Below are 7500 nucleotides of genomic sequence, written 5' to 3'. Positions count from 1 at the left end.
GAGAAGAGGGAGAGGGGGAGAGGAGGAGAGGGAGGAGAGAGAGGAGGGAGGGGGAGAGGGAAGAGGGAAAGAGAAGAGAGGAGGGAGGGGGAGGAGGGAGAGAAGAGAGAGGGAGGGGAGAGGGAGAGGGAGAGAGAGAGGAGGGAGGGGGAGAGGGAGAGGGAGAGAGAGAGGAGGGAGGGGGAGAGGAGAGAGGAGAGAGGAGGGAGGGGGAGAGGGAGAGGGAGAGAGAGAGGAGGGAGGGGGATGGAGAGAGGGGGGTGGGAGGGAGAGAGAGAGGGAAAGAGGGGGAGGGGAGGGAGAGGGAGAGGAGAGAGAGAGGAGAGGGGAGGGGGGAGAGAGAGAGAGAGAGAGAGAGAGGAGAGAGAGAGAGGAGAGGAGAGAGAGAGAGAGAGAGAGACAGAGGAGAAAGGAATGAGACCGAGAGACGAGAGAGCCGAGGGAGAGGAGGAGAGGAGTGAGGTGAGAGGAGGATGAGAGAGGAGTGATGAGGAGAGGAGTGAGATGGAGTGAGAGTGAGTGATGAGTGAGGAGATGTTGAGTGAGTGAGTGAGTGAATGAGTGAGTGAGTGTGAGTGAATTGAGTGAGTGAGTTGAGTGAGTGAGATGACGATGATAGTGAGTGAGTTGAGTGAGTGAGTGATTGAGTGTGAGTGAGTTGATGATAGTGAGTGAGTGAGTGAGTGAGTGAGTGAGGGAGGGAGGACGAAAGAGAGAGTTCTGAAGGGCTTCTTTTACCCAAGAGTGCTGACGGGGCGGAGGAAGAGCGACTATAGTATAGTCAGGGGGAGGAGCAGGAAGAGAAAAGGAAGGGCGAAGCGTTAGTAGGATGAAAGGGAAGAGAGAAGGACGAAAAACCAAATGGAACAAGGAAAAGGGATAAAATTGAAGAGTGAAGAGGAGGGGGGAAAGGGTTAAGGCAAATGTAGAAGGTACGAAGTAAAAAAAAAAAAAAAAAAAAATGATTATGAACGTAATGACAACTACCGTTCCACCCCCCCCCCACTTCCCCTTTTAATTCAGTTCCTTAATATCTTCAAGAATTTCTCACCAACAACTGAATTAAATCTGATATACAGATTCGGCAAATATCGCCCACAACTCACAATTCGTCCGCATGAATTATACACATTTCGAATTGAATTAAAGGTTAAGGATAAGTCCGATATGTGAAGCTTAGCCTCGCCCGGGCTATGAGGGGAGCCCGGCCTGTGTCGACTAATGCCGACTCGCTCACGTGTGTCAGCTGGTGCTGACTCGGCTGAACCTAGTCCTTACCCGCCGTGGTGCCCAGCCATTGCAGTAACCTCCGGGCGACAATTGCAACTTCTCGCGCCTGGGCGGGGCGCGAACCGCCGACCCCTCGGGTGAGAGGCCGACACGTTACCAGTGTACGAGCCCGGAGGCTAATTGAATTAAAATTTAATTTTGAATTAAAACCGGGAAGCACTGATGACTCACAGCGCACGATTGGCCGGAACCTGCTGCTGTGCTGAGCGACCGGTATTTCATCAGATTTGCTTGATTTTGCGAACGTAATTCGTGCTCTAGATAACGCCAGAGATGCATTAGCCGAGGATGACGTAGAACAAAGCAAGTATAGAGTGGAATTTTATCACTTTGAGGCAGAAATTACAGATGCTGAAGTCGACACGGCGACCAATGCCTATGATTCGCGCAAGAGAGACCGGGAGAAAGAGAGAGAATGAATGAATAAATAAATGACTGAAAGGGAAGAAGGGAGAAAGAGGGAGACAGAGCGGAAAAGATGAAGAAGAGAGAGGAGAAAGAGAGAGAGAGAGAAGAGAGAAGGAGAATGGAATAGAGAGAGAGAGAGAGGAGAGGAGAGAGAGAGAGAGAGAGGAGAAGAAGAGAGAGAGAGAGAGAGAGAGAGGAGAGGAGAGAGGAGAGAGAGAGAAGAGAGAGAGAGAGAGAGAGAGAGAGAGGAGAGAGAGAGAGAGAGATGAGAGAGAGAAAAAAGATAGATATAACAGCTTGCTAAAGAGAATGAAATGCCTCTACTGACGTCACCAAGATTTCCCGCGCTTTTCCAGAAATTTGAATTTTCAAAGGATCAGCTATCGCTAAAACTGCTTACCATATCGAATTAACTTGTTGATTATATTTATCATCATATCAAAAAGTAAGTTCTGGCAATATGATGAAAAATGTTTTTTTTTTCTCGATTCTGGCCAATCGCCCTTAAAGGGAAAGAGGAGAAAATGAGAAAATATGAAGGGAAAATAGGCGAGGATAAAACTGGGGGAAAAAGAAAGAAAGGGAGAGGATTAAAAGGGGAAAACGTGGAGGTTGAAAAGGAAAGGTAAATAGGAAAAAGGAAGGGAAGTGAAATGCGATGAAAGGCTAAAAGGAAAATGAAGAGATTGAAAGGATGAAAAGGAAAAGAGGAAATTATGAAAGGTAAATAGGAAAATGAAATTGGTGAAAGTGAAAAGGGTGAAATGGGTGAAAGTGAAAAGGAAAAGGACTGAGTAATAGGGTGAAAGGGAAAGAGTGAAATAGTGAAGGGTGGGAGGATGAAATGAAAACGGGGGAGGGAGAACAAGAAAGAGTTAGTAAAAACATATATATATATATATATATATATATATATATATATATATATATATATATATATATATATATATATATATATATATATATATATAGTTAGAAGGTTAGAAAGGTAACAGGGTGTAGGGGTATCAATGATACAAGTGAAAGGGTGAAAAGTTAACGAAAAAGGGTAAAAAATGTGGAAAAGTGAAAGGTTAGGAGGTTACAGGATAAAAGGAAGAGGGAATTTTGACAGGATGTAGGCTGGCAGACTGTAAGGGTGGAAGATAAACGACCCCAGGGTGGCTAGGCGAACGGCTGGCTCAAGGGTGTCAGGGTTAAGGGCGAAGGGTGACAGGGTTAAGGGCGAAGGGTGACAGGGTTAAGGGTGAAGGGTGACATGGTTAAGGGCGAAGGGTGACAGGGTTAAGGGCGAAGGGTGACATGGTTAAGGGCGAAAGGGTGACAGGGTAAAAGGCGACAGTTTTGAAGGGCGAAGGGCCAAGGGGTGACAGGGTATCAGGGCATACGAAGCCAAGGCACGGGAAGCAGCAGGGTTGGTGAACGGCAGCCGCGTGCCAGGAGAGGGGACAGGGGGAGAGGGCGGGGGAGGAGGAGGGGGATAAGGGAGGGGGGTGTCACGGTCAAGGCGGGCGGTCGGGGTGCCAAGGGTGAGGGAGCCTGTTGGGTAAGAGTGCCAGGATAGGGCTAGGGTAAGCCCGGGGTGAGGGAGGGACACTTCTCGAGGCGGGGCTTAACCTTGGTCACACTATTCCTGGTCGAGGCCGCGGGGCGTTTCGGTGCGGGCGCCTTGGGTCCTGCGGCGCCCTCCCTCCATTCGCCCTTGCCCTTCCCTATCCTCTTACCCTTTACCTTAGCTTCGATCACTTTCTCCTTTCCTTTACCTTACTTTCGATTACCTTCCCCTAAATTTCCCCTTAACTTCGATCCTCTTAACCTTACTTTTACCTTACCTTCGATTACCTTCCCCTAAATTTCCCCTTGACTTCGATCCTCTTACCCTTTGCTTTACCTTAACTTCGATCCCCTTCCCCTAAACTTTCCCTTAACTTCGATTACCTTCCCCTAAACTTTCTCCTTACCTTACCCTCGATCTTCTTCCTCTTCCCTTATTATCGACCCCTTTCTACTGCCTCTTCCCCTTACCTTCGACCCTTCCCCTCCTCCTTACCTTAAATTCGATCGCCTTCCCCTTACTTTACCTTAGATCCTCTTCTTCTCTCCTTACCTTACTTTCGGTCTCCTTCCCTTCCCCTTCCCTATGAGCCACCTCCCTTTTCGCTTTTATTTTCTTCTTCCCCTTTCTTTCGACTCACCTCTCCCTTCTTCATTCTCTTCCTCTCCTCTTTTCGTTCCCGTCAATTCTCTCTTTCCCTCCCACCACCCTTCCTACGTCGATTTTACTTCTCCCTTTTCCCACATTTTCGTTCCTTCTTCCCCGACTTATCTCCCCAGTTCCCCAGTTCTTATCTTCGCCTCTTATCTTCCTCCACCTTTTCGTCTCTCCCACTTCCTCTCCTTCGCCCCTCCTTGACCTACCCTCTCATCCCCTCCCCTATCCCTCCCCTTCACATCTCTCCCCCTCCCCCAGTTTCCTCTCTTGCCTTCGTTTCCCCTTCCCCCCCCTCCCCTTCACCCCCCCCTCCTCCAGCTACCTCACTTGCCTTCCTCTCCCCTTCCCCCTCCCCTTTCCCTTCCCCAAACCCTCCCCTTTACTTACCCTACCCCCGTCTCCCCTCTTACCTCCCTCTCTCCTTCCCCACTTCCTCCCTCCCTTCTTCTTTGCCACACCCCATCCCCAACTTTTTTTTTTATCTACAAGAATCAATCAAACAAACAAACACAAACACCCACGCACAAACAAACACACAGCAAAAAGGGTAACAGCTGCATTGACCTGGAAAAAAACGATTTAAAACAAACCAAGTGATTCACTGATAAATAAACACACACATTCATCACTTAAACAAAGAAACTAGAGCATAAAACATATAAACTTACGTGTTGTGTGCACATAAGTAAACAACGGACAAGTACACACAAGCGCTTGCAACATACACATTCCACATTCTTGCCTTAGAAATGTATGTGTGTACGTGCATTAATTCACCTAAAAAAGTACATATTCTTACATATACAGAAAAGAATGTCATGTACACAAAAATCCGACAAATTGCGTCTGTATTATGTTAAATATATCAACATTACATCCTGTATGATGATTTGGAAAACCTATGTCGATATATTGTAGTTACGCAAAATATACGTATAAGTTTGTAAAGAGAGAAAGGAAAGCTTTTAGAACACGTAATATATATTATATCTAAACGGTAATAGTGATGATGTTTATAAAAACATAGAGTAACGCCAATGATAATAATAATAAAATTATATGGGGCAATGATTTCCATATTGATGATGATGATGATGATGATGATGATGATGATATGATGATGATGATGATGATGATGATGATGATAATGATGATGATGATGATGATGATGATGATGATGATGATGATGATGATAATGATGATGATGATGATGATAATAATAATGATAATGATATTATTGATAATGGTAAAAACAACAACAATAATAATAATGAAACTCGTAATAACAAAATTATTATAGTAATAATGACTAATGGCAATGAAGATGCTTATAATAAATAATATCTTTAAAAATTAAAAATATAACTAAAAATACTTCTATTTCTGTTCCTTCTAACAATAAAATAATAATAAAGAAAAAATATATATCAATAGAAAAATCAATTACATATTTATTTCCGGCACGAGTGTAGCAATTCATGCAGTCCATACTTGGGTTTCACAGTAATCCCTAAAAATATATTGATATTTGACTATGAATGCATTTCTGGGAAAAAAAAATTCGAACCATAAGGCCTGAAAAAAAATCCTGATAGAGAATATATATATATATCCCGTCATGCATGGAGACATTCCGACTGCATGACATATTTGTTAAGTGGGATTTGGTCATGCACAGAAATAGAAACGGTATAGCATCTTTCAATAGGCTAATATAAAACGGTTGATTAGCAACAGTATATTTGGCAACGTAATATTATAATGCATATCGTTATAACTACTGCTAATACACACTTTATGTGGACTAACATATTTAAAGTGAAAAAAAAAAATCGTATTTTCACTCTTACACAAACTTCCTTTCACAACAACAAGTAATTATGCCAAACTAGGTAAAAGGGATACGAACTCTAAAACAACAAACAAGCAAATGGCAGGAAATGACAATGTTATGACCAAATGAATCAAATGACGAAAGAGTTTTGATAACTAGGCTGGATAACTTATGTAACAAATTATTTAAATAAATTACCCTATTGACAAAGACAGGAGAACGGAAGGGGGAGGGTATTTGATCCAAAATAAATGGGAAATATAGCGAAATATCAGAAAGAAAAACCGCATCGAGACAAGGTGGTTACCAATTATCATATTATATATGAAGATAATAATAATAATAATAATAATAATAATAATAATAATAACAATGATGGTGATAATGATAACATGGCCATCATAGTTATAATAACAATATTCATAAAAGCAACTACATTACTGCCACCACTAATGATAATAACATATTAATAATCAATGATAATGACATCATAAATAACGAATTAATATTTTACTTTCTAAATTTATGGTATTTAACACGATGGTGAAAATAATAATATTAATCATGATGTTATTATAACAAAAACTACAACAATTAATAAATTAGTATTATTATTGATAATAAATGCAGTGACAATCTTAAGAACACCAGTAGCAGTAATATTAAGAGTTAAATAATTTGATAATGATAACAATAATATCCTAGCAGTTATTTTTTTACCCACAGCAAAATGCAATAGACAATTTTCTGTAGAAACTGCACCATAACGTAGAATCAAATTAAATTTTTATATTTCACTTTAATGTTTTTAACCTCTCCGATTTTTAATGAAGTTTATATATATATATATATATATATATATATATATATATATATATATATATATATGTGTGTGTGTGTGTGTGTGTGTGTTGTGTGTGGTTGTGTGTGTGTGTGTGTGTGTGTGTAAAATACATTATATATTATTATATATATTATATATATAAATAATATATATATATATATATATATACATATATATATATATATATATATATATATATATATATATATCTATATATATTATATATATAAATACTATATATATAATATATATATATATATATATATATATATATATATATATATATATATATATATATATATATATATATATATATATCCTATGCCACTCGAAATATGCCAGGCCGAAGCAAAGCCTTGACCATATAAGTTATATTTATTCAACTATATCAGTGCGATACTAAGGACAAGTGATAACCGATTTAACCCTAGTCACATACTTATGTATCGATTGACCTTGTTTTGGGATTACCTGAATATTTGGTGAAGGAGATTTTTAAACTCAAAAGAATTTCTAATAATACATGACCAACTAGTCGACCAAAATCAATGTTTGTTTTACACTGAATGAGCAGACTGATCATGTCCATTTTGTTTATGTTGCTTCAGCTGATTGCTTATGTACAATCTATTAGAGGTGATTTAATGGTATAATCAGTTTATTTACAATGGGTCAGCTGATTACCAAGTATAAGCTGTGTCAATTGATCGATCATATTCGGTTTATATACGTTAGGTCAGCTGAACAATAAAAGTTACGTTAAGGCAACTATTCTAACGAAAAATCTCATAATGGACTAAACCTGGAATCCGCTCTGGATTACTTTTCCTAAAAAGAAGAAGAAGAAAAAAAAAAGCGTGTCGAAAATGTAAACAACGTAAATCAACGGAACTGAACTAAGCTCTCTCGATA

The 7500-nt window shown here is 40.1% G+C and overlaps 1 protein-coding gene across 1 annotated transcript in view; it reads right to left on the bottom strand.

Annotated features, from left to right (window-relative positions):
• Nucleotides 1–7500, bottom strand: part of LOC119584564 (ras-like GTP-binding protein Rho1) — an 80974-nt gene that overhangs the window by 26288 nt on the left and 47186 nt on the right. The gene's annotated exons all lie outside the window — the stretch shown is intronic.

The sequence above is a fragment of the Penaeus monodon genome, chromosome 18 (genome assembly GCF_015228065.2).
Source record: "Penaeus monodon isolate SGIC_2016 chromosome 18, NSTDA_Pmon_1, whole genome shotgun sequence".
In the NCBI taxonomy this organism is placed as follows: Eukaryota; Metazoa; Arthropoda; class Malacostraca; order Decapoda; family Penaeidae; genus Penaeus; species Penaeus monodon.
Note: the sequence above shows the minus strand (reverse complement) of the source record. Positions and strands in the feature narration are given on the sequence as shown.